Source organism: Trichomycterus rosablanca, chromosome 4 (assembly GCF_030014385.1).
Source record: "Trichomycterus rosablanca isolate fTriRos1 chromosome 4, fTriRos1.hap1, whole genome shotgun sequence".
Lineage (NCBI taxonomy): Eukaryota > Metazoa > Chordata > Actinopteri > Siluriformes > Trichomycteridae > Trichomycterus > Trichomycterus rosablanca.
In genome coordinates, this window is record NC_085991.1 from 15,761,709 (window position 1) to 15,786,061 (window position 24,353).

The following is a 24,353-nucleotide window of genomic DNA, read 5'->3' on the forward strand; positions in this document are numbered from 1 at the left end:
AAGGAGCTAGTGCAGAGTTGGGTGAAAAGCCATAAATTGGTGGATGTGATGGAGAAGGTAGGAAAGAGGGGTGCAACCTGGAGGAACACGAGAGGGGATGAAAGCAGGTTAGATACAATATATGTTAGCAAGGGAATGGAGATAGTGGCGGGGGAAGCGAGGGAGGTGGATTTTTCAGATCACGACATAATTATAGCAGAAGTAAAGGTGGATGGGAGGGGGTTCGGGAAGGGATTCTGGAAACTTAATGTAAGAGTCTTGGAGGAACAGGAGGAGGAAGAGGAGTTCCAAATATTTTGGCAGGGAGTAAGAGGAACGAAAGGGTTATATGGGGGGATAACAGAGTGGTGGGAACAGGCGAAGGGAAGGATAAAGAAATGCGGGATCAGGAAGAGTAGAGAAAGAATAAAGGAGGAGAGGGAGAATCTAAGAAGGATGTGGAGGGAGATAGAGATAGAGAAGCAGAAAGAAAATGAAGGAATAGAGACTGACAAGGTGAGAATACAAAATATAAAGAAACAAATCAGGGCGGTATATGAGAAAAGGGCAGAAAAGTTTACGTTACAGGCAGGGCAAGAGTTTAGGGAGAGAGGGGAAAGCGTGGGATCATATTGGTTTAGGAGAGCTAGGGATAGGAAAGAGGAGAAAGGGATAGAAGGATTGAGGGATGAGACAGGACAAATTAGAGAAAAAGGGCAGGAAATGAGACGTATAGGGACAGAATATTATGTAAAGTATTTTGAGGAAGCAAGGATAGTGACAGAGATAGGGAAGGAGTTTATAGATAAATTAGAAAAAAGAGTACCAAGGGAGGTAGAAATAGAGATTAATGGACCGATTAGAGAGGAAGAAGTGAAGGAGGCAATTAAAAATCTAAAGAGGGGAAAGGTGCCAGGAATTGATGGATTACCAGGGGAATTTTATATAAAACACAGGGACATATTGGCAAGGGATTTAACAACACTATTTAATAAGGTACTGGAAGAGAAGGAGGTGAGGGGTACCCACCCGACGACCCAAGGGCGCTTTTGCTGCAGGTTTTCGTCGCTCTACCTCGAGCCCTCTTCCTTGAGCGGCCGGTGGCCTACGGAGGCCCGGGCGACCGGCGAGCAGGGCTGGAGTTTCTCTTCATTCATGTACAAATCTTTCGCCTTTTACTAAAGATTTCCGTGGAGAGGAACGTTGACAAGTTCAACTTATTTTTTGAAGGCTTTGTCTTTGCAAAGCTGTTTTTTTGCTGGTGGAATGACAGAAGGTGTGTGGGTGTGAAGGCGGGCGGTCAGCGCCGTCCACTAGTCCGGACCCTCAAAAGGTAGGGCCCGGGGCCTGGCGCCTATTTCAGGTTATCGCTTCTCGGCCTTTTGGCTAAGATCAAGTGTAGTATCTGTTCTTATCAGTTTAATATCTGATACGTCCTCTACCCGAGGACCATATATTAAATGGATTTTTAGGCCTGGGAGTCGGAAGAGGGGCTTGCTCCGTCCACTCCACGCATCGACCAGGTATTGCATTGCCTACTGGCACGGTGCACCCTCATAAACAGTCAAACGAAAGAGAAATTGACGAATGCTGGTGACTGGCCCCTGCTGGAAAGCTGTTGGGATTAGGGGTACGGCGCCTTAGACCTTTGCCTAGCCTAGGCCCGGGGTTTCCTCGGTCCTTTTGCGCTAAGGAGTCGCCCTTTTCCCGCTTTTTCATTTTCCCTCCATTTTACTTAAAAAAAAGGCGAAAGACTTAATTTTCCCCCACCCTGTGTTTCTCCAGGCAAAGGCTGTGCTGCCTCGTCACCCACCCGACGACCCAAGGGCGCTTTTGCTGCAGGTTTTCGTCGCTCTACCTCGAGCCCTCTTCCTTGAGCGGCCGGTGGCCTACGGAGGCCCGGGCGACCGGCGAGCAGGGCTGGAGTTTCTCTTCATTCACGTACAAATCTTTCGCCTTTTACTAAAGATTTCCGTGGAGAGGAACGTTGACAAGTTCAACTTATTTTTTGAAGGCTTTGTCTTTGCAAAGCTGTTTTTTTGCTGGTGGAATGACAGAAGGTGTGTGGGCGTGAAGGCGGCCGGTCAGCGCCGTCCACTAGTCCGGGCCCTCAAAAGGTAGGGCCCGGGGCCCGGCGCCTATTTCAGGTTATCGCTTCTCGGCCTTTTGGCTAAGGTCAAGTGTAGTATCTGTTCTTATCATGGCGGAAAGCGACGTGAGAGGGCCGGCCCGGGTGGCGCGGTTGAAAAACTCTGTGAGAGTGGAAGTGCAACAGGAAGCAGCTCAGAAACGTCATTTGGATTTCTGCTTGGAATATCTTGTGAAGGAAGTTTTTCAAGGACTGCTCAAAGTACCACTGCAATCAGTTCTGTGCCTGCAGGACTTTACAAAAGCTGGATTTATGGATGTTACGTTCAGGGACATGACGACGTGCCTGGAGTTTGTTGCAGCCTGGGATAGACACCAGCTTCACCCAGTGTTGGAGGGTTTCAGGGTAAGAGCATTATACATTTGGGAAGACATCCCAGTGACGGTCCATATGTATAACCCTTTTGTAGAGGAAGAGGACATTAGGCAATTTCTGAAGAGATATTGCCTAAAAGTGGAAGGGGGACTGAAAATAATAAATAAATTTGGCATCTGGACGGGGCGAAGAAAGTACCAGGTGAGGTTCCGCCCGGATGCATCTAGCCCTGGAGGGGTTGTGCAGCCACCGGGGACTTTTGCAATCGGGCCGCACCGAGGTTTCTTGTTTTACCCGGGACAGCCGCTAAGGTGCAGAAAGTGTGGGGAAATGGGACACACCAAAGCGGCATGTAACAGCCAAAAATGCCGGTTCTGTGGGTCACAGGAACATGAAGCAGCATGGTGCACTGCTCCAAAAAAATTTAGCTTGTGTGGAGAGGAGGACCATTTGTATAAAGATTGTCCCTTGAGGAAGAAAACCTTTGCTGACCTCTTTACCGAGGACAGGGAAGGTGAAGAGAAAGAAGGAGAAGAGACCCAAAAAGCGGGTCCAAAGAACCAAACAGAAGCTTATGAGGTGAAACCATCAAAAAAAGCGGGAAAGCAGACACCCGAGAACAAAGGACAGGAGGGAATGGAAGGAGGAGCACAGTTGGCAGTAGCACAGGAGGCAGGACAGGAGGAGAGGAGAGCAGAGACACCTGCTGGAGACAGGAGGATGGCACAGCAGCAACAGACAGAGGAGGAGCTACAGAAGGAAAGACAGCAGGAAGACATGGAGGTGCAGGAGCGAGAACAAGAGTTGAAAGATTGGGCAGATAGTATCTTCAAATCCATTACAGAGCCTCCGGAGGTGGTGACAGCGGGAAAACGGCCATTCCCAGGAGAGGAGAGAGAGGGAGAAACGGAAGGGGAACCGGTAAGGCGGACACGGACGTTGAAGGGGAATAGGTATAAAGCATTAGAAAGAAGAGAAGAAATGGACGAAGATGCTTTACTGCCTAAGTAAAAATAAAAGAAGCAAAATCTGAAAAAGAAACTGAATGGTAAGAACATTAAAAATTGGAACATTTAATGCCAGAGGATTGAAAAACACAAAGAAAAGAAATATGGTTTTTAGTTTTATAGAAGATTTAAGTTTGGACATTTGTTTGATTCAGGAAGCGCACCTAAAGGACTTGAAAGACATTAAAAGATTTCAAAAGGACTGGGGGAGGGGGAAATCAGTGTGGTCCATAGGAGGTGTACACTCCAGTGGAGTTGGGATTTTGTTTAAGGGATGGGATATGAACTTAAAACAAGTTATAGGTGGTGAAGTGGGGAGGATGGTTGGAGTAGATTTAAGTTGGGGGGGTGTAAAGTTGAGGGTGGTAAATATATACGGACCACAAAATCTAAAAGATAAAAGGGTTTTTTATGAAGATGTCAAGCTATTAGGTGCCACAAGTAATTTTTTGGTTATGGGGGGGGACTTTAATATTAATCTGGCGGGAGGAGGAGATGAAGCAGCAGGAATAATGGAAGATATAATAAAAACACATAAGCTAATGGACATAGGGAAGGAGGTAGGAAGGAGAATGACAGGACCAACGTGGAGGAATACAAGGGGGGATGAAAGTAGGCTGGATGGGATATTCGTGAGCAGAAATATAGAAGTGGTGGCAGGAGAAACAAGAAGTGTGAACTTTTCAGACCATGACCTGGTGATGGCTGAGGTGAAAGTGGGGGGAAGAAAATATGGGACAGGGTACTGGAAATTAAATGTAAAAATATTAGAGAAAAAGGGGATAGAAGAGGAATTTAGAGAGTTTTGGGAAGGGGTTAGGGGCTTAAAGGGACTATGTGAGGGAATTATAGAGTGGTGGGAGATAGCAAAGGAAAGAATCAAGCAATGGGGGCTATGGAAGAGTAGGGAGAGGATAAAGGAGGAAAAGGGGAACTTAAGGAGAATGTGGGGGGAACTAGCGAAAGAAAAGGAGAAAGAGAACGAAGGGAAGGAGGTAGACAAAGATAGAGTAGAAATAGTACAGGGACAGATAAGGAAGATATATGAAGATAGAGCAGAGAAGTACATGTTAATGGCAGGACAAGAGTTTAGGGAGAGGGGGGAAAGAGTAGATACTTATTGGATAGGGAAAGCTAGAGAAAGGAGAGAAGAGAGAGGAATAGAGGGAATAAGGGATGAGCAGGGACAGCTAAAAGTACAAAATGAGGAGATGCTGCAGATAGGGACAGAGTATTATAGGAGGTATTTTAGGGAGAGGGAAATGGAGGTAGAAGTAGGACAGGAATTTATAAAAGGACTAGAAAAGGAGGTGCCTAGCGATATCAAGCAGGAAATAAATAAAAGCATAAGGGAGGAGGAGGTGAAGGAGGCAATAAAAAGCATGAAAAAGGGTAAGGTACCAGGGATAGATGGTATACCGGGAGAGTTTTATAAAAGGTTTAAAGAAGTTGTAAGCGGAGACTTAACAGAAGTGTTTAACAAAATACTGGAGGAAGGGGAAATGAAAGGAACAATGGCGACAGGGGTAGTGACGCCAATATACAAAAAGGGGGAAAGGGAAAATCTAGATAACTATAGGCCATTAGCGATGTTGGGGGTGGATAGCAAAATAATGGCGAAAATATATGCAGGGAGGTTGAGGAAGGCACTGCCACATGTCATCCATGTAGATCAGACATGTGGAATAGAAGGTAGAAGCACGAGGTGGAATTTACAACTCATCAGAGACGTGGTGGCGTGGTCAGGAGACCGAAAGCTGCCATTGATGGTGGCAAGCTTGGACCAATCGAAGGCGTTCGACAGGGTGGATAGGGAATTTTTGTATAGGGTAATGGAAAAGATGGGAATGGGAGTAAAACTGATTGGATGGGTCAAAACAATGTACAGGAGGACGTACAGCAGAGTAAGTTTGAACGGGTATCTAGGGAGGAGTTTTGAGACAACGGGGGGTATATTACAGGGGTGTCCGTTGTCGCCTCTCCTGTTTATAATGTATATGGAGCCGCTGGCGGAAAAGATTAGAAAGGACAGGGAGATAGTAGGGGTTTTGGTGCCGGGAGCAGGTGGATATAGGGTAAAGATAACGCAGTATGCAGACGATTTGACAATTTTGGGTAGAACAGATAGGGATATAGAGAGAACATTGGACATAGTGGAAAGATTCAGGGTTGGGTCTGGGGCGAAATTGAACAGGGAAAAATCCAAGTTAAAATATTTTGGGACAGTGAAAGATAGGAAAGATTCGGTGGGAGGATTGGAGGTCAGTGAAGGGCCAATAAAGATTCTAGGGGTAAAATTTGAAAACAAGGGGGTAGCAGGGTTGAATTGGGGAGAGAGGTTAATAAAGATTAAACAAAAGCTAGGACTATGGACCGGGAGGAAATTGTCATATATAGGGAAGAGTCTGGTAATTAAAGCAGAAGTACTTCCCTTTCTGATGTACCTGGCATACATCTACCCACTACCAGTGAGTGGAAGGAGGTGGGTACAAAGGGAAGTATTTCGGTTTATGTGGGGAGGAAAGTATAAATATATAGCAAGGGAGATAATGTACAGGAAAATAGAGGAAGGGGGGAGAGGGGTGCTAGACATAGTATTAAAGTTGAACTGCATTTATGTGGCAAGAATAATGGCAGAGTTAGAAAAAGAGGGACAACACCCAGGGTGGTATTTTTTAAAACTATACTTTGCATACCAGGCACGGGGAGTCATGGAGTGGGATAATAGAGGTCCCAGGGCAGAGCAGCTGCCATGGCATTATGGGCAGGCTGTCAAATTGCTAAAGGTAAATAAAGAGGGGAAAGACAGAAACATATGCACGAACCACAAAAGGCTTTATGAGGAAGTCAGGAGTAGGAGGGTAAGGGAAAGTAAAAGAAGAATAGAAGCAGGAACAGTGTGGACCAGAATACAACCATTGGGGCTGGAAAACAGGTTGAAAGACATGAACTGGCAAATAGTGCACAGGAAACTACCAGTGAAAGAAATCATGTACAGACACGGAATTAGTAAGACAAACAGGTGTCCGAGAGAGGGGTGTGGAAGGGAAGAATCGATAATACACGTGTTTTGGGAATGTAATGTGGCTAGGGAAGTATGGCAGAAGGTTGGAACATGGTTGGAAAACATAGGAAAAGGGTTTAGAGTAACGTGGGAAGCGGTAGACAAAGGGTTAGGAGGAATGGGGAAGGGAAGAAGCAGATTCATGCTATGGCTAACAATAAGCCTGGTTAAGAGAGGGATATGGGAGGACAGACAGGTGGAGGTGAAGGGAGGGAAGGGAAAGGGAGTGATGGGGATAGTCAAGAAAGTCGAATGGGAAATTAAGACAAGAATGAAAGAAGATGAAATGGACTTGGGGTGGGAAAAAGGGAAGGAAAAGTGGGGGAGATTATGGGACGTGTATGAAAAAGAAATGATGATTAAAATGAATGTAATAGTGGTGTTGAAAAAGAAATAAAATGAAAGTTCTGTAAATAGTTTGTAATGTGTGAAAATGTGTGTAAATAAACTTTTGTAAAAAAAAAAAAAAAAAAAAAAAATCTGTTCTTATCAGTTTAATATCTGATACGTCCTCTACCCGAGGACCATATATTTAATGGATTTTTAGGCCCGGGAGTCGTAAGAGGGGCTTGCTCCATCCACTCCACGCATCGACCAGGTATTGCATTGCCTCCTGGCACGGTGCACCCTCATAAACGGTCAAACAGAAGAGAAATTGACGAATGCTGGTGACTGCCCCCTGCTGGGCACTGTTGGGATTAGGGGTACGACGCCATAGACCTTAGCTTAGCCCAGGCCGGGGTTTCCTCGGCCCTTTTGCGCTAGGGAGTCCCTCTTTTCCCGCTTTTTCATTTTCCCTCCGTTTTACTTTTAAAAAAAAATTTTTAATAAAAAAAGAGAAAAAGACTTAATTTTTCCCCACTCTGTGTTTCTTCAGGCAAAGGCTGTGCTGCCTCTTCTGCTGCCTCGTCACCCACCCGACGACCCAAGGGCCCTCCTGCTGCGGGTTTTCGTCGCTGGGCCTGAAGGCGGCCGGTCAGCGCCGTCCACTAGTCCGGGCCCTCAAAAGGTAGGGCCCGGGGCCCGGCGCCTATTTCAGGTTATCGCTTCTCAGCCTTTTGGCTAAGATCAAGTGTAGTATCTGTTCTGAACAGAAACGAAAAAAGAAAAAAATCTGTTCTTATCAGTTTAATATCTGATACGTCCTCTACCCGAGGACCATATATTAAATGGATTTTTAGGCCCGGGAGTCGGAAGAGGGGCTTGCTCCGTCCGCTCCACGCATCGACCAGGTATTGCATTGCCTCCTGGCACGGTGCACCCTCATAAACGGTCAAACGAAAGAAAAATTGACGAATGCTGGTGACTGCCCCCTTCTGGGCACTGTTGGGATTAGGGGTACGGCGCCATAGACCTTAGCTTAGCCCAGGCCAGGATTTCCTCGGCCCTTTTGCGCTAGGGAGTCCCTCTTTTCCCGCTTTTTCATTTTCCCTCCATTTTACTTAAAACAAAATTTTTTAAATAAAAAAAGAGAAAAAGACTTAATTTTTCCCCACTCTGTGTTTCTTCAGGCAAAGGCTGTGCTGCCTCTTCTGCTGCCTCGTCACTTACCCGACGACCCAAGGGCCCTCCTGCTGCGGGTTTTCGTCGCTGGGCCTGAAGGCGGCCGGTCAGCGCCGTCCACTAGTCCGGGCCCTCAAAAGGTAGGGCCTGGCGCCTATTTCAGGTTATCGCTTCTCGGCCTTTTGGCTAAGATCAAGTGTAGTATCTGTTCTTATCAGTTTAATATCTGATACGTCCTCTACCCGAGGACCATATATTAAATGGATTTTTAGGCCCGGGAGTCGGAAGAGGGGCTTGCTCCGTCCGCTCCACGCATCGACCAGGTATTGCATTGCCTCCTGGCACGGTGCACCCTCATAAACGGTCAAACGGAAGAGAAATTGACGAATGCTGGTGACTGCCCCCTGCTGGGCACTGTTGGGATTAGGGGTGCGGTGCCATAGACCTTAGCTTAGCCCAGGCCGGGGTTTCCTCGGCCCTTTTGCGCTAGGGAGTCCCTCTTTTTCCGCTTTTTCATTTTCCCTCCGTTTTACTTTTAAAAAAAAAATAAAAAAAAGTGAAAAAGACTTAATTTTTCCCCACCCTGTGTTTCTCCAGGCAAAGGCTGTGCTGCCTCGTCACCCACCCGACGACCCGAGGGCCCTTTTGCTGCAGCTTTTCGTCGTTCTACCTCGAGCCCTCTTCCTTGAGCGGCCGGTGGCCTACGGAGGCCTGGGCGACCGGCGAGCAGGGCTGGAGTTTTTCTTCATTCACGTACAAATCTTTCACCTTTTACTAAAGATTTCCCTGGAGAGGAACGTTGACAAGTTCAACTTATTTTTTGAAGGCTTTGTCTTTGCAAAGCTGCTCTTTTGCTGGTGGAATTACAGAAGGTGTGTGGGCGTGAAGGCGGCCGGTCAGCACCGTCCACTAGTCCGGGCCCTCAAAAGGTAGGGCCCGGGGCCCGGCGCCTATTTCAGGTTATCGCTTCTCGGCCTTTTGGCTAAGATCAAGTGTAGTATCTGTTCTTACCATGCAGAGAGAAGGCGACATTCTGTACAGATCGAAATCTGCAGGGGGGCGACTGAAGAAAGAAGAAGAAGATTCGGATGGGACTGGATCGTACAAGAACTGCTTAGAGCCCGTTGTGCAATTACAGCGGACCAGATTTATTGTCTACAAGACTTCTCGACGGCTGGTTTCTTGGACATTACTTTTGTTTCCTTCAAGGACTGTACGACATTTTTTGACCACTGCTCCAAGAGAATGGAGGACGAGGACCTGAGAGACATACGCTTGGTGCCGCTGTTTGCTATGGAGGAGATACCAGTGACGGTACACATGTACAACCCCTTTGTGCCAGATGATGACATCAGGGCGTTCCTCTCCAGGTACTGCAATACCGTGTCACCAGGAGAGAAGGTACGTGGACGTTTTGGTATTTGGAACGGGAAGAGAAGGTTTATGGCAAAGCTAAAAGTGGATTAAACGTTCATGGGAGGCTTGGTACATCCCCCAGGATCGGGCTCCATCGCGGGTTTTTGTACTACCCAGGCCAGCCACAGTACTGCAGAAGGTGTGGAGCCATAGGACACACTAAGGAAACCTGTGAAGGTCAGAGATGCCGCACATGTGGAGGGGAGGACCACAGGACACAAGAATGTGGGGCTCCCAAGACATGCAGCATATGTGGAAGCGAGGAACATCTCTACAGACGTTGCCCAGCGTGAGGAGGACTCTTTGCAAGTTTATTTGCTGAGGACTTTGAGGAAATGGGGTTCAGGAAAGAGAGTGAACACGCGGAGCCGGAAAAGGCGGGAAAAATGCAAGAGAGAAAGAACAAAGAAGCAGAGAGTGTAGACCAGATGGGGGAGGAGACGGTAGAGGAGACAGACAGCCGAAAAGAAACCGGAGAAGAAAGCGGAAAAGAGCGGGAACCTAGTAGAACAAAGACAAAAGGAGAAAGAGGACCAGAGAAAGAAACAAACAAAATAGAGGGAACCCAGGAGAACTTAAGCTCAAGTGAGGAACGGATTTTCTGGACACCAACAGGGTTAGAGGAGGCACTGGAAGGGATAGAAGAGACTCTACATAGAGAAAGTACGGACTGGGCTATGGCAATGGAGATACAGGAACTGGAACAAGGACAGGAAAGAGGGGAGAAGAAAGAGAGCATGCATGCTAATAGCAAGCAAACCCGACCAAAGGAGGCAACAGAGGAAGGAAGAGAGAAGAAAAGGACAAGATTGGATGTTGAAATAAGCCAAAAAGAGAAGATGAGGACAAGGAGCGAATCTGAAAGCGAGGAGGATCAAGGAGAGGAGGAAATGCTGCTACAGAGAAGGACTAGGAAGAAAATAAAAGGACCAAAATGAGGAAATGTAAAAGGGCAAAAAGGAAAACTGAGACATGGAGCGTAAAAGAAGAAACTTTTGATTTATTAATGGGGATGTGGTTGGTATTATGTTTCAACTTCTTCAGTTACAAAACCGACCAAATATGGACTGTGGTTTTATTGAAAATAGGGACCTTTAATGCGCAAGGACTGAAAAATACAAAGAAAAGAAAAATGGTTTTCAGTTTTTTAGAAGATTTAAGTTTGGATATTTGTTTTATTCAGGAGGCGCACCTGAAGTATTTAGAGGATGTTAAAACGTTCCAAAAAGACTGGCGAGGGGGGAAATCAGTGTGGTCCATAGGGGGGGTACACTCAAGTGGAGTTGGGATTTTGTTTAAGGGATGGGGTATGAAAGTAAAACAAATTATAGGTGGTGAAGTGGGGAGGATGGTTGGAGTGGATTTAAGTTGGGGGGAGTAAAGTTAAGGGTATTAAATATATATGGACCACAGTACATAAAAGACAAAAGGGTTTTTTATGAAAATGTTAAGTTGTTATGTGCAACAAATAATTTTTTGGTTATGGGCAGGACTTTAATATCAATTTGGCGGGAGGAAGAGATGAAGCAGCAGGAATTATAGAAGATATTATAAAAACACATAAGATTGTGGACATAGGGAAGAAGGTAGGAAGGGGAATGGAGGGACCAATGTAGAGGAATACAAGGGGGGATGAAAGTAGGTTGGATAGGATTTTTGTTAGTAGGGGTATGGAAGTGGTGGCAGGGGAAACAAAAAGTGTAAACTTCTCAGACCATGACCTGGTGATGGCTGAGGTAAAAGTGGGGGGAAGAAAATACGGGACAGGGTACTGGAAATTAAATGTAAAAATATTAGAGAAAGAGGGGATAGAAGAGGAATTTAGAGTGTTTTGGGAAGGTGTTAGGGGTTTAAAAGGACTATGCGAGGGAATTATAGAGTGGTGGGAGATAGCAAAGAAAAGGATAAAGCAATGGGGACAGTGGAAGAGTAGGGAGAGGATAAAGGAGGAAAAGGGGGATTTAAGGAGAATGTGGGGGGAACTAGCGAAGGAAAAGGAGAGAGAGAACGAAGGGAAGGAGGTGGACAAGGATAGAGTAGAAATAGTACAGGGACAGATAAGGAAGATATATGAGGGAAGAGCAGAGAAGTATATGTTAATGGCAGGACAGGAGTTTAGGGAGAGAGGGGAAAGAGTAGATACATATTGGATAGGGAAAGCTAGAGAAAAAAGAGAAGAGAGGGATAGAGGCAATAAGGGATAAGGAGGGACAGCTAAAAGTACAAAATGAGGAGATGTTGCAGGTAGGGACAGAGTATTATAGGAAATATTTTAGGGAGAGGAAAGTAGAGGTAGAAGTAGGAGATGAATTTATAAAAGAACTAGAAAAGGAGGTGCCTAATGATGTAAAGCAAGAAATAAATAAAAGCATAAGGGAGGAGGAAGTGAAAGAGGCAATAAAAAGCCTGAAAAAGGGTAAGGTACCAGGGATAGATGGGATGTCGGGAGAGTTTTATAAGAGGTTTGATGAAGTGATAAGCAGGGATTTAACAGAGGTGTTTAACACAATATTGGAGGAAGGGGAAATGAAGGGAACAATGGCGACAGGGGTAGTGACACCAATTTATAAAAAGGGGGAAAAGGAAAATTTAGACAACTACAAGCCATTATCAATGCTGGGTGTAGACAGCAAAATAATGGCAAAAATACTGGCAAAAAGGTTAAGGAAGGCACTGCCACGTGGATCAGATACCAGTGACGGTACACATGTACAACCCCTTTGTGCCAGATGATGACATCAGGGCGTTCCTCTCCAGGTACTGCAATACCGTGTCACCAGGAGAGAAGGTACGTGGACGTTTTGGTATTTGGAATGGGAAGAGAAGGTTTATGGCAAAGCTAAAAGTGGATCAAACGTTCATGGGAGGCTTGGTACATCCCCCAGGGAGCTTTGCAATCGGGCTCCATCGCGGGTTTTTGTACTACCCAGGCCAGCCACAGTACTGCAGAAGGTGTGGAGCCATAGGACACACTAAGGAAACCTGTGAAGGTCAGAGATGCCGCACATGTGGAGGGGAGGACCACAGGACACAAGAATGTGGGGCTCCCAAGACATGCAGCATATGTGGAAGCGAGGAACATCTCTACAGACGTTGCCCAGCGCGAGGAGGACTCTTTGCAAGTTTATTTGCTCAGGACTTTGAGGAAATGGGGTTCAGGAAAGAGAGTGAACACGCGGAGCCGGAAAAGGCGGGAAAAATGCAAGAGAGAAAGAACAAAGAAGCAGAGAGTGTAGACCAGATGGGGGAGGAGACGGTAGAGGAGACAGACAGCCGAAAAGAAACCGGAGAAGAAAGCGGAAAAGAGCGGGAACCTAGTAGAACAAAGACAAGAGGAGAAAGAGGACCAGAGAAAGAAACAAACAAAATAGAGGGAACCCAGGAGAACTTAAGCTCAAGTGAGGAACGGATTTTCTGGACACCAACAGGGTTAGAGGAGGCACTGGAAGGGATAGAAGAGACTCTACATAGAGAAAGTACGGACTGGGCTATGGCAATGGAGATACAGGAACTGGAACAAGGACAGGAAAGAGGGGAGAAGAAAGAGAGCATGCATGCTAATAGCAAGCAAACCCGACCAAAGGAGGCAACAGAGGAAGGAAGAGAGAAGAAAAGGACAAGATTGGATGTTGAAATAAGCCAAAAAGAGAAGATGAGGACAAGGAGCGAATCTGAAAGCGAGGAGGATCAAGGAGAGGAGGAAATGCTGCTACAGAGAAGGACTAGGAAGAAAATAAAAGGACCAAAATGAGGATATGTAAAAGGGCAAAAAGGAAAACTGAGACATGGAGCGTAAAAGAAGAAACTTTTGATTTATTAATGGGGATGTGGTTGGTATTATGTTTCAACTTCTTCAGTTACAAAACCGACCAAATATGGACTGTGGTTTTAGGGAGGATTATTATTTTAATTAAATTAATCAAATGGAAAGGAAATTGAAAATAGGGACCTTTAATGCGCAAGGACTGAAAAATACAAAGAAAAGAAAAATGGTTTTCAGTTTTTTAGAAGATTTAAGTTTGGATATTTGTTTTATTCAGGAGGCGCACCTGAAGTATTTAGAGGATGTTAAAACGTTCCAAAAAGACTGGCGAGGGGGGAAATCAGTGTGGTCCATAGGGGGGGTACACTCAAGTGGAGTTGGGATTTTGTTTAAGGGATGGGGTATGAAAGTAAAACAAATTATAGGTGGTGAAGTGGGGAGGATGGTTGGAGTGGATTTAAGTTGGGGGGAGTAAAGTTAAGGGTATTAAATATATATGGACCACAGTACATAAAAGACAAAAGGGTTTTTTATGAAAATGTTAAGTTGTTATGTGCAACAAATAATTTTTTGGTTATGGGCAGGACTTTAATATCAATTTGGCGGGAGGAAGAGATGAAGCAGCAGGAATTATAGAAGATATTATAAAAACACATAAGATTGTGGACATAGGGAAGAAGGTAGGAAGGGGAATGGAGGGACCAACGTAGAGGAATACAAGGGGGGATGAAAGTAGGTTGGATAGGATTTTTGTTAGTAGGGGTATGGAAGTGGTGGCAGGGGAAACAAAAAGTGTAAACTTCTCAGACCATGACCTGGTGATGGCTGAGGTAAAAGTGGGGGGAAGAAAATACGGGACAGGGTACTGGAAATTAAATGTAAAAATATTAGAGAAAGAGGGGATAGAAGAGGAATTTAGAGTGTTTTGGGAAGGTGTTAGGGGTTTAAAAGGACTATGCGAGGGAATTATAGAGTGGTGGGAGATAGCAAAGAAAAGGATAAAGCAATGGGGACAGTGGAAGAGTAGGGAGAGGATAAAGGAGGAAAAGGGGGATTTAAGGAGAATGTGGGGGGAACTAGCGAAGGAAAAGGAGAGAGAGAACGAAGGGAAGGAGGTGGACAAGGATAGAGTAGAAATAGTACAGGGACAGATAAGGAAGATATATGAGGGAAGAGCAGAGAAGTATATGTTAATGGCAGGACAGGAGTTTAGGGAGAGAGGGGAAAGAGTAGATACATATTGGATAGGGAAAGCTAGAGAAAAAAGAGAAGAGAGGGATAGAGGCAATAAGGGATAAGGAGGGACAGCTAAAAGTACAAAATGAGGAGATGTTGCAGGTAGGGACAGAGTATTATAGGAAATATTTTAGGGAGAGGAAAGTAGAGGTAGAAGTAGGAGATGAATTTATAAAAGAACTAGAAAAGGAGGTGCCTAATGATGTAAAGCAAGAAATAAATAAAAGCATAAGGGAGGAGGAAGTGAAAGAGGCAATAAAAAGCCTGAAAAAGGGTAAGGTACCAGGGATAGATGGGATGTCGGGAGAGTTTTATAAGAGGTTTGATGAAGTGATAAGCAGGGATTTAACAGAGGTGTTTAACACAATATTGGAGGAAGGGGAAATGAAGGGAACAATGGCGACAGGGGTAGTGACACCAATTTATAAAAAGGGGGAAAAGGAAAATTTAGACAACTACAAGCCATTATCAATGCTGGGTGTAGACAGCAAAATAATGGCAAAAATACTGGCAAAAAGGTTAAGGAAGGCACTGCCACGTGGATCAGACAGGTGGAATAGAGGGTAGAAGCACGAGGTGGAACCTACAGCTGATCAGAGATGTGGTGGCGTGGTCAGGAGACCGAAAGCTGCCATTGATGTTGGCGAGCTTGGACCAATCGAAGGCGTTCGACAGGGTGGATAGGGAATTTTTGTATAGGGTAATGGAAAAGATGGGGATGGGAGTAAAACTGATAGTCTGGGTCAAAACAATGTACAGGAGGACGTACAGCAGAGTAAGTTTGAATGGGTATCTAGGGAGGAGTTTTGAGACAGCGGGAGGTATATTACAGGGGTGTCCACTATCGCCACTCCTCTTTATAATGTATATGGAGCCGCTAGCGGAATAGATTAGAAAAGATAGGGAGATATTAGGGGTTTTGGTGCCGGGAGCAGGTGGGTATAGAGTGAAGGTGACACAATACGCAGACGACATGACAATTTTAGGTAGAACGGATAGGGACATAGAGAAAACATTAAATATAGTGGAAAGATTCGGAGTGGGGTCTGGGGCGAAATTGAATAGGGAAAAATCTAAGTTAAAATATTTTGGGACAGCGAAGGATAGGAAAGATTCGGTGGGAGGATTGGAGGTAAGTGAAGGGCTGATTGGTGAGAGAGACTGATAAAAATGAAACAGAGGTTAGGGCTATGGACCGGGAGGAAACTGTCATATATAGGGAAGAGTTTGATAATTAAAGCAGAGGTACTTCCCTTTCTGATGTACCTGGCATACATCTACCCACTACCAGTGAGTGGAAGGAGGTGGGTACAAAGGGAAGTATTTCGATTCATGTGGGGAGGAAAGTATGAGTACGTAGCAAGGGAGATAATGTACAGGAAAATAGAGGAAGGGGGGAGAGGGGTTTTAGACGTAGGATTAAAACTGGACTGCATTTATGTGGCAAACATAATGCAGGAGTTAGCACAGGAGGGACAACACCCAGGATGGTATTTTTTGAAATTATTTTTCGCGTACCAGCCACGGGGTGTCATGGAGTGGGACAATAGGGGTCCAAGGGCGGAACAGCTGCCATGGCATTATGGGCAGGCTGTCAAGTGGCTAAAGACAAACAAAGAAGGGAAAGATAGAAATATATGTACAAGCCACAAAAGATTATATGAGGAAGTTAGGAGTAGGAGGGCAAGAGAGAGTAACAGAACAATAGAAGCAGGGAAAGTGTGGACCAGAGTACAACCACTGGGGCTGGAAAACAGTTTAAAAGACATAAACTGGCAAATAGTGCATAGGAAATTACCTGTAAAAGAAATCATGTACAGACACGGAATCAGCAAGACAAATGTGTGTCCAAGAGAGGGGTGTGGAAGGGAGGAATCAATAATACACGTATTTTGGGAATGTAAGGTAGCTAGGGAAGTATGGCAGAAGATGGGAACATGGTTTGGAAATATAAGAAAGGGGTTTAGAGTAACGTGGGAGGTTGTAGACAAAGGGTTAGGAGGAATGGGGAAGGGGAGAAGCAGATTCATGCTGTGGCTAACAATAAGCCTGGTCAAGAGAGGAATATGGGAGGATAGACAGGCAGAGGTGAAGGGAGGGAAGGGAAAGGGAGTGATGGGAATAGTGAAGAAAGTTGAATGGGAATTAAAGACAAGAATGAAAGAAGATGAAATGGACTTGGGATGGGAAAAGGGGAAGGAAAAGTGGGGGAGATTATGGGACGTGTATGAAAAAGACATGAAAATTAATTAGTTGTATTGTGTGAAAATGTGTGGAAATAAACTTTTGTAAAAAAAAAAAAATCTGTTCTTATCAGTTTAATATCTGATACGTCCTCTATCCGAGGACCATATATTAAATGGATTTTTAGGCCTGGGAGTCGGAAGAGGGGCTTGCTCCGTCCACTCCACGCATCGACCAGGTATTGCATTGCCTCCTGGCACGGTGCACCCTCATAAACGGTCAAACGAAAGACAAATTGACGAATGCTGGTGACTGGCCCCTGCTGGAAAGCTTTTGGGATTAGGGGTACGACGCCTTAGACCTTAGCTTAGCCCAGGCCCGGGGTTTCCTCTGTCCTTTTGCGCTAAGGAGACCCCTTTTTCCTGCTTTTTCAGTTTCTCTCCGTTTTACTTAAAAAAAAAAAAAAGAGAGAAAGACTTAATTTTTCCCCACTCTGTGTTTCTCCAGGCAAAGGCTGTGCTGCCTCCTCTGCTGCCTCATCACTAGGCGCCTGTCCGCTAGCCCTTGCCCGGAAACGGCAGGGCCCGGGGCCCGGCGCCTATTTCAGGTTATCGCTTCTCGGCCTTTTGGCTAAGATCAACGAAAAAGAAATCTGTTCTTATCATGAGCGGAGATGGCAACAGACGGCCGGCCTGGGTGGTGCGGCTTAGACACACAGTCAGGGTGGAGCTGAAACAGGATGCTGACGAGGACGTGAAGGAACGCTTTAGATGGGACTGGGTGACTCTAAGGATTCTTCGAGACTTGTGTGGAATCACTCCTTTAAAGATCTTCTGCCTGCAGGATTTTAAAACTTCGGGTTTCCTGGATGTGACTCTGGCAGCCTATTCGGACTGTACATCATTCTTTGACCAGTGCAGCAGACGGATGGAGGAAGAAACGCATCTCTACAACCCGTTTGTTTGTGGAGGACGTCATCCGGGCATTCCTTGCACGATACTGCTCTTCCGTTTCAGTAGGAGAAAAGCTGAGAGGACGCTTTGGAATATGGAACGGAAAGAGACGGTTTCTGGTACGCCTACGGGTTGACCCTGCACAACCTGGAGGTCTGGTGCACCCTCCTGGCTACTTTGCAATGGGTCCTCACCGTGGATTTCTACATTACCCAGGTCAGCCTCTCTACTGCCGGAGGTGTGGAGCAGTGGGACATACAGTGGGGGAACTAAGTATTTGATCCCCTGCTGATTTTGTAAGTTTACCCCCTTACAAAGACTTGAACAGTCTATAATTTTTATGGAAGGTTTATTTTAACACAGAGAGACAGAATATCAACAAAAAATCCAGAAAGAAAACATTAAATACAAATTAATTTATAACTTTTATTTAATTAAGGGAAATAAGCACACAAATTAGTCCTGTCCCTGTATAAAAGACTCCTGTCACAGAATCAGTTTCTTCCATTCAAATCTCTCGACCACCATGGGCAAGACCAAAGAGCTATCAAAGGACGTCAGGGACAAGATTGTAGACCTGCACAAGGCTGGAATGGGCTACATGACCATCAGCAAGAAGCTTGGTGAGAAAGAAACCACTGTTGGTGCGATAATTTGAAAATGGAAGAAATACAAGATCACAGTCAATCACCCTCGCTCTGGAGCTCCATGCAAGATCTGACCTCGTGGGGTAAGAATGATTCTGAGAAAGGTGAGGTCAGCCCAGAATTACACGGGGGGAGCTTGTCAATGATCTCAAGGGAGCTTTGAGCACAGTTTCCAAGAAAACCATTAGTAACACACTTCACCGTAATGGATTGAGATCCTGCAGTGCCCGCAAAGTCCCTTTGCTCAAGAAGGCTCATGTACAGGCCCGTCTGAAGTTTGCCAATGAACACCTGAATGATTCAGAGAAAGCTTGGGAGGATGTGATATGGTCAGATGAGACCAAAATTGAGCATTTTGGCATCAACTCCACTCGCTGTGTTTGGAGGCAAAGAAATGCCCAGTGGGGATGGTGTTCTTGGGGTCATATCCAGCATTTCTCTGCTCCCAGCTCCCTTGAAATCATTGACAAGCTCCTCCCGTGTAATTCTGGGCTGACCTCACCTTTCTCAGAATCATTCTTACCCCACAAGGTGAGATCTTGCATGGAGCTCCAGAGCGAGGGCGATTGACTGTGATCTTGTATTTCTTCCATTTTCGAATTATCGTGCCAACAGTGGTCTCTTTCTCACTAGACTTCTTGCTGATGGTCTTGTAGCCCATTCCAGCCTTGTGCAGGTCTACAATCTTGTCCCTGAAGTCCTTTGATAGCTGTTTCGTCTTGCCCATGGTGGTCGAGAGATTTGAACAGAAGAAACTGATTCTGTGACAGGAGTCTTTTATACAGGGACAGGACTAATTTGTGTGCCTTTTGTGCACATAACCGGTCTGTGGGGGTCAGAATTCTTGCTGGTTGGTAGGGGATCAAATACTTATTTCCCTTAATTAAATACAAATTAATTTATAACTTTTATTTAATGTTTTTTTTTATTTTATTTTTTTTGATATTCTGTCTCTCTCTGTTAAAATAAACCTTCCATAAAAATTATAGACTGTTCAAGTCTTTGTAAGGGGGTAAACTTACAAAATCAGCAGGTGATCAAATACTTATTTTTCCCACTGTACAAAGGAGGCATGCAATGGACAACACTGCAGGTTCTGTGGATCAAAAGAACACAGCGCGGCAAACTGCGAAGCACCCAAAGAATGCAGCCTGTGTGAAAGTCAGGAACACCTTTTTAGAGCCTGCCCTTCCCGACAAATGACATTTGCCAGCCTGTTCCAGGAAGAGTTTGAGCATGTAGATGGAGAGGCCCAAGCATCAACAGCGTGGGCAACTACAGCTGGGACGACAGGCCCTGGGCCTGGGCGGAGTGCTCCTGGGGAGAACACTGCTGAGGCCAGGGTGAAGGCCCAGGGGCAGGGCACTGCTTCCCTCGGACTGGTGACTACTGCTGGAACTGAGGCTCCACCTAGACTGGCTGCTTTTCCAGGACCTGCTATTCTACCTGGCCAAACGGATAGAAAAAAACAGAGGCTCTACCTAAGCATGTGGCATTGACGATGCCTACGCTGCGGGAAAAAGAGGCTTCTAAGGTAAACAAATCGGTTTGACTGGAGAGGCTGGAGGCTACACCGTCAACAGCTCGGGAAAAGCCCCCTGCGAGGATTACTTCAGTAGAGAGTGAGGCAGCATCGGCGACGCAGATGGCCGCCTCTCCTCAAGGGCCGGACGCCTTGACCCCGACATCCACTTGGGCGTCGATGGACTGGGCGGAGGTGTTGGAGGAACTGGACCCTGACCCGGCGGGTGAAAATTCAAATTGGCCCAACGTAGGTATCCCAGACAGCATAGAAATCATGGACAACCTGCCCAGTCAGGCGGAGGAACACACAAAGAACCGGCTAACCAGACCAGCAGAAGAACTAGAGGAGGAGCAGGGAACCAAACGTACGCGGGTCGGTAAGGTAAACGAATTTGACTTCATGACACCGGAAGGGGCGCAGGTTTTTGCGAGTCAAAAGGAGGAGACATCCCAATGCCTGAAGAAGGAGGCATCCCAACGCCTGAACGTGGACTGGACTCCTTTCTTGGGTGAAGAGGGAAGTGTAGAGGACAGTGGACAGGAGGGATGGTCTAAGGTGGTTGGCAGGCGGGCAAAAGTGGGGGTGGGAAGAAGAAAACCAAGTGAAAATGAAGGGATTTGAGGGGCGAGAAGGCGGGAGGCAGCCAAGCAGAGAGGGGGTAGGAATTTTTGTTAATAAGATAAAATGGGGCAATTTACAGTGGCTTCACCAAATGTCAGAGGAATTAGACAGAAAGCAAAGAGGATGGCAGTGTTTTTGAATTTGCAGCAGGTCAATATTGATGTTCTGATAGTACAGGAATGCAACATAGCATCACAGCAAGAAACAGTTGGGTATACTAAAGAGTGGAGGCAGGGACCATCCGCTTGGGGGGTGGGAGACGGAAGGGGGGATGGAATAGGTATTTTGTTTGGATCTTTTGAGTTTGAAATTATGTCTGTTCAGTCCCTGGTGCCAGGCAGGGTACTTTGTGTTGACGGGGAATGGAGGGGGGTACAGTTTAGAATCATTGGGGTGTATGCCCCGGCAGTGGTAAGGGAGAGAAAAGGTTTTTTTCCAGGTGTTGGAACCATGGCTCTGTACAAATAAAGAAATAATAGTGGGGGGAGATTTTAATGTAGACCTGGATGGCGGAAGAGGGGAAGAGTTGGCAAGGGTAATGGATGCCTTTAGAGCAATGGAACCAGAAGCTGAAGGCTATACCTGGAGGAACTCAAGAGGGCACACATCGCAACTAGACCTTCTCTTTAGGGCCGAGGGGGCACAGATTGGACGTTTCTGCCGAAGACCTTTCTGGGCATCAGATCATTGTATGATTAGCTGTGACCTGATAGTGGAGAACGTGCAGAGAGGGAGGGGTACCTGGAGGCTAAATAGAGCTTGCCTCCAAGACAGCTCATACCATGAGGTCTTTGGCCTACTGTTCGCCAGCTGGAGGAAGTTAAAGACACTATACACCACCCAGGCCGAGTGGTGGGAAGACCTCAAGGTGAGGGTTGCCATCTTGAGCTGCTGATGGGGACAGGAGCAAGCAAAAAAGCAGAAAGAAGAGGTTAGGTGGTTGACACAGGGCCTACACGCGGCCTGGCGCCAGCTTGACCAGGAACAGATAGGAATAGCCAGTGAGGCCTTGAGGAGGCACTATGAAGCTAAAGCTCGCAGTTTCTGCATACAGGAACATAGACAGAGGCTCCAACTGGACGAGCGCCCCACGTGCTTCTTTTACAGAAGCATAAAGCAAAGGCAAAAGAGAGACCATATTAGGGGCCTGAAGCGTGGACAGCAGGTCCAGATAACAACAAGGGGCATGCTGGACGTGGCTGCTCTTTACTATAGATAACTTTTCCAGGCAGGGGAACCGGTGGGGCAGGAAGCTCTTTACTTCCTAGAGGGAGTGGGAGGACGGCTAAAGGAGAGTGAGAGGGCAATGCTGGAGAGTGACATAACCCTGGAAGAGGTGGAGAGTGCAATGCTGTCACTCAAGCGTGGTGTGGCCCCTGGGGTAGATGGCCTCCCAGTAGAGTTTTATGGAGCTTTCTGGCCTCTGTTAGGTCCAGAACTTTTGAGAGTATACCTGGAGGCTAGAGAGATAGGTTTGTTGCCACCCTCTGCAAGGATGGAGAAGATTGCATTGTTGTATAAGAAGGGGGACAGGACAGACTTGGCAAATTGGAGGCCAATCACGCTGTTGACTGCAGACTATAAGATTTAAGCAAAAGTCATGGTCCAGAGACTGAAAGGGGTGATGGCATCCCTAATTCACCCAGACCAGACCTGTGGAGTGATAGGATGCACAGCCAGCATGAATCTGGCTCTCGATAGGGATGCCATAGCCTGGGCAGAGCAGCGGAGGGTACCCCTGGCGGTGCTGAGCCTGGATCAAGAGAAAGCTTTTGATCGGGTTAACCAGGCTTTCCTGTTTGCAGTGTTGTGGAGAATGGGACTGGGCCCAGCCTTCTTGGTCTCAGTGAAGTTGATGTATACAGGGGCAGTGAGTAGAGTAAAGGTCAACTGGTACTGTTAGGATTTTTGGAACATAACATCATCATTAAACATCATTATTAAACATAAATTCTTATGGGAAGTTTTACAGCATTTTCCAAGTTTTACGACATTCATGCCGCATGGTCTTTTGTTCAAAATGGCGGCTGCCATGATCTCTTGGCAGAGGTCCTCTAGACCCCCACCTAGGAGGTGGGCGGAGCCTGGGCCTTTTTAGCACATTTCATTTGCTCCAACAGCAGCGGCGGAGGAGGAGCCTAGACTAGTTTAAAAGGACGGCGCGCTCAGAGGCCGGCTCTCTTTCTTTGGTGGTTGTGTTTCTATACTGCAGGAGAAAGGAGCGTCGATCGGCTTAGCTCTGACATATATTCACAGATCATTTTTACACTTAATAAAGTGTTTTGAAGAGTACTTTCTGGATTTACTGACTGCTTTCTTCAGGACCTCGCAACAAAAGATTCGTCCTAACAGATGGTAGCAGAGGATGGTTCGTAGAAACCTGAAGTAGCAGCAAAATTGATTCAGCTGTTTGAGCTGACACCGGAGATTCTGAGGATCTTTTGTACTCAATACAAGACGCGTCTACACAAGGTAAACAGATGTTCTCTGTATATATATTAGCTGCATTTACTATTTAGCGTATTGAGTGTGAAAGTGAATCTCGGAATCCGTAAGTGTCTGATTAAATTACTAAAGTATCATTAGATAGTTTAAAACTGTGAATATATGCCGAAGCTAAAAATGTGTGTTTCCTGATTGCTGATTTCGAACCAGACCGGTTAAAATAAATGGTAAAGGGTGCCATTTGTGTTCGGCAGGGCTCCACCCGGAACACCATTGGAGCGAAACGTGTCTGTCTGTTTCAAAAGCAGGGGCGCGTGATTCGAATGATCTAAGTTTTAACGAGTCTGGGACTGGGTTAATTCTATAGATCCAAAAATTTCGAGCGTTGGAGATCTAAGGGTCTGGCAGTTCAAAGAACGGGATTCTATGATTCGAGCGTTGGAAATATTAGAATCTGGCAGTTCAAAGAACGGGATTCTATGATTCGAGCGTTGTAAAACTTAGAATCTGGCAGCTCCAAGAGCGGGATTCTATGAATGAGCGAGCGTTGGAGATCTAGGAGTCTGGCAGTTCAAAGAACGGGATTCTATGATTCGAGCGTTGGAAATCTTAAGAGTCTGGCAGTTCAAAGAACGGGGTTCTATGAATAAGATTGTCCTAAAATTCGGACTTGACTGTTATGGGAGCGGAGTTCGGTTAATTAGACTACTTTAAATTCTAAATTCGGTTCGAAAATAGTACATCAGGAGTTTTGTTTGTCAGTAAGTCTCTGTGTATGTTTGTCTGTGAACCACGGGTGAAACCGTGGGTGTGCTTTGTGTTATTTCGTGTGTGTGTGTGCGTGTATTCTTTTGTTCGGCGGCCATATTGGCTCTGAGAGGGCAGCGTGGTTATCTTTTGTCCGCCGGCGCCATTTTTGTCTTTGGAACGCAGCGTGGTTTCCCGTCTATCCGCCATTTTTGTCTTGGGAACGCAGCGTGGTTTCCCGTCTATCCGCCATTTTGGTCTTGGGAACGCAGCGTGGTTTTATCTGTCTATCCGCCATTTTGGCTCTGAATGGGCAGCGTGTTATGTTTCTCCAACGGCCGTTTTGTCTTTGTATGCCTGGATTGGGTAAGTGCTGCAGTTAATTTTATAATTTAATTTAATTTTATAATCTTAAGATAACTGAGTTAAGATGAAGTATTTGTTATGGTACCTTATTAAGTGTGTTTTAATGTGGGTGGCATCTGAAAGAATCCAGTGAGTTTTGCGACGGGTAGTCGAGTCTCTTGTCTCGGTTCCTTTTGAAGAGCCGCGTATTTACATGGCGACTCCCGGAAGAGTCGGTTCCTTTGTTTCGGTTAGAAGAGCCGGTTCATAGATTCGAATCATTTTACGACACATCGCTAGTGGTTATACAGTTTGAAAAAGTTTTATGTCATTTGAAATGACACATTACACATCCCTAACTGTTTTAATTGTTGCATCAACATGTTTCTTCTATTGCATTTGAGTTAAAGACTACTGTTGTGAGGTTTGTATCCACTCCTGTTTGCATTACACA

At 45.9% G+C, this 24,353-nt stretch overlaps 6 non-coding genes and 4 pseudogenes across 6 annotated transcripts; all 10 read left to right on the forward strand.

The window, feature by feature from the left end:
- The first annotated feature begins 1,113 nt into the window (after positions 1-1,113).
- LOC134312959 (U5 spliceosomal RNA) lies at positions 1,114-1,228 on the forward strand. Its single transcript, XR_010011869.1, has one exon. It is a non-coding gene; the product is annotated as a U5 spliceosomal RNA (small nuclear RNA).
- A 117-nt stretch (positions 1,229-1,345) lies between these two features.
- Positions 1,346-1,536, forward strand: LOC134313453 (U2 spliceosomal RNA). The gene has a single exon (XR_010012333.1). It is a non-coding gene; the product is annotated as a U2 spliceosomal RNA (small nuclear RNA).
- Positions 1,537-1,897: 361 nt separating this feature from the next.
- Positions 1,898-2,012, forward strand: LOC134312938 (U5 spliceosomal RNA). The gene has a single exon (XR_010011851.1). It is a non-coding gene; the product is annotated as a U5 spliceosomal RNA (small nuclear RNA).
- A 117-nt stretch (positions 2,013-2,129) lies between these two features.
- On the forward strand, positions 2,130-2,367 carry LOC134312696 (U2 spliceosomal RNA; annotated as a pseudogene).
- A 4,590-nt stretch (positions 2,368-6,957) lies between these two features.
- On the forward strand, positions 6,958-7,146 carry LOC134312619 (U2 spliceosomal RNA). Its single transcript, XR_010011596.1, has one exon. It is a non-coding gene; the product is annotated as a U2 spliceosomal RNA (small nuclear RNA).
- A 410-nt stretch (positions 7,147-7,556) lies between these two features.
- Positions 7,557-7,780, forward strand: LOC134313464 (U2 spliceosomal RNA; annotated as a pseudogene).
- Positions 7,781-8,183: 403 nt separating this feature from the next.
- On the forward strand, positions 8,184-8,374 carry LOC134313378 (U2 spliceosomal RNA). The gene has a single exon (XR_010012260.1). It is a non-coding gene; the product is annotated as a U2 spliceosomal RNA (small nuclear RNA).
- A 373-nt stretch (positions 8,375-8,747) lies between these two features.
- LOC134312988 (U5 spliceosomal RNA) lies at positions 8,748-8,862 on the forward strand. The gene has a single exon (XR_010011897.1). It is a non-coding gene; the product is annotated as a U5 spliceosomal RNA (small nuclear RNA).
- Positions 8,863-8,979: 117 nt separating this feature from the next.
- LOC134312676 (U2 spliceosomal RNA) lies at positions 8,980-9,052 on the forward strand (annotated as a pseudogene).
- A 7,658-nt stretch (positions 9,053-16,710) lies between these two features.
- LOC134312576 (U2 spliceosomal RNA) lies at positions 16,711-16,888 on the forward strand (annotated as a pseudogene).
- Positions 16,889-24,353: the final 7,465 nt, after the last annotated feature.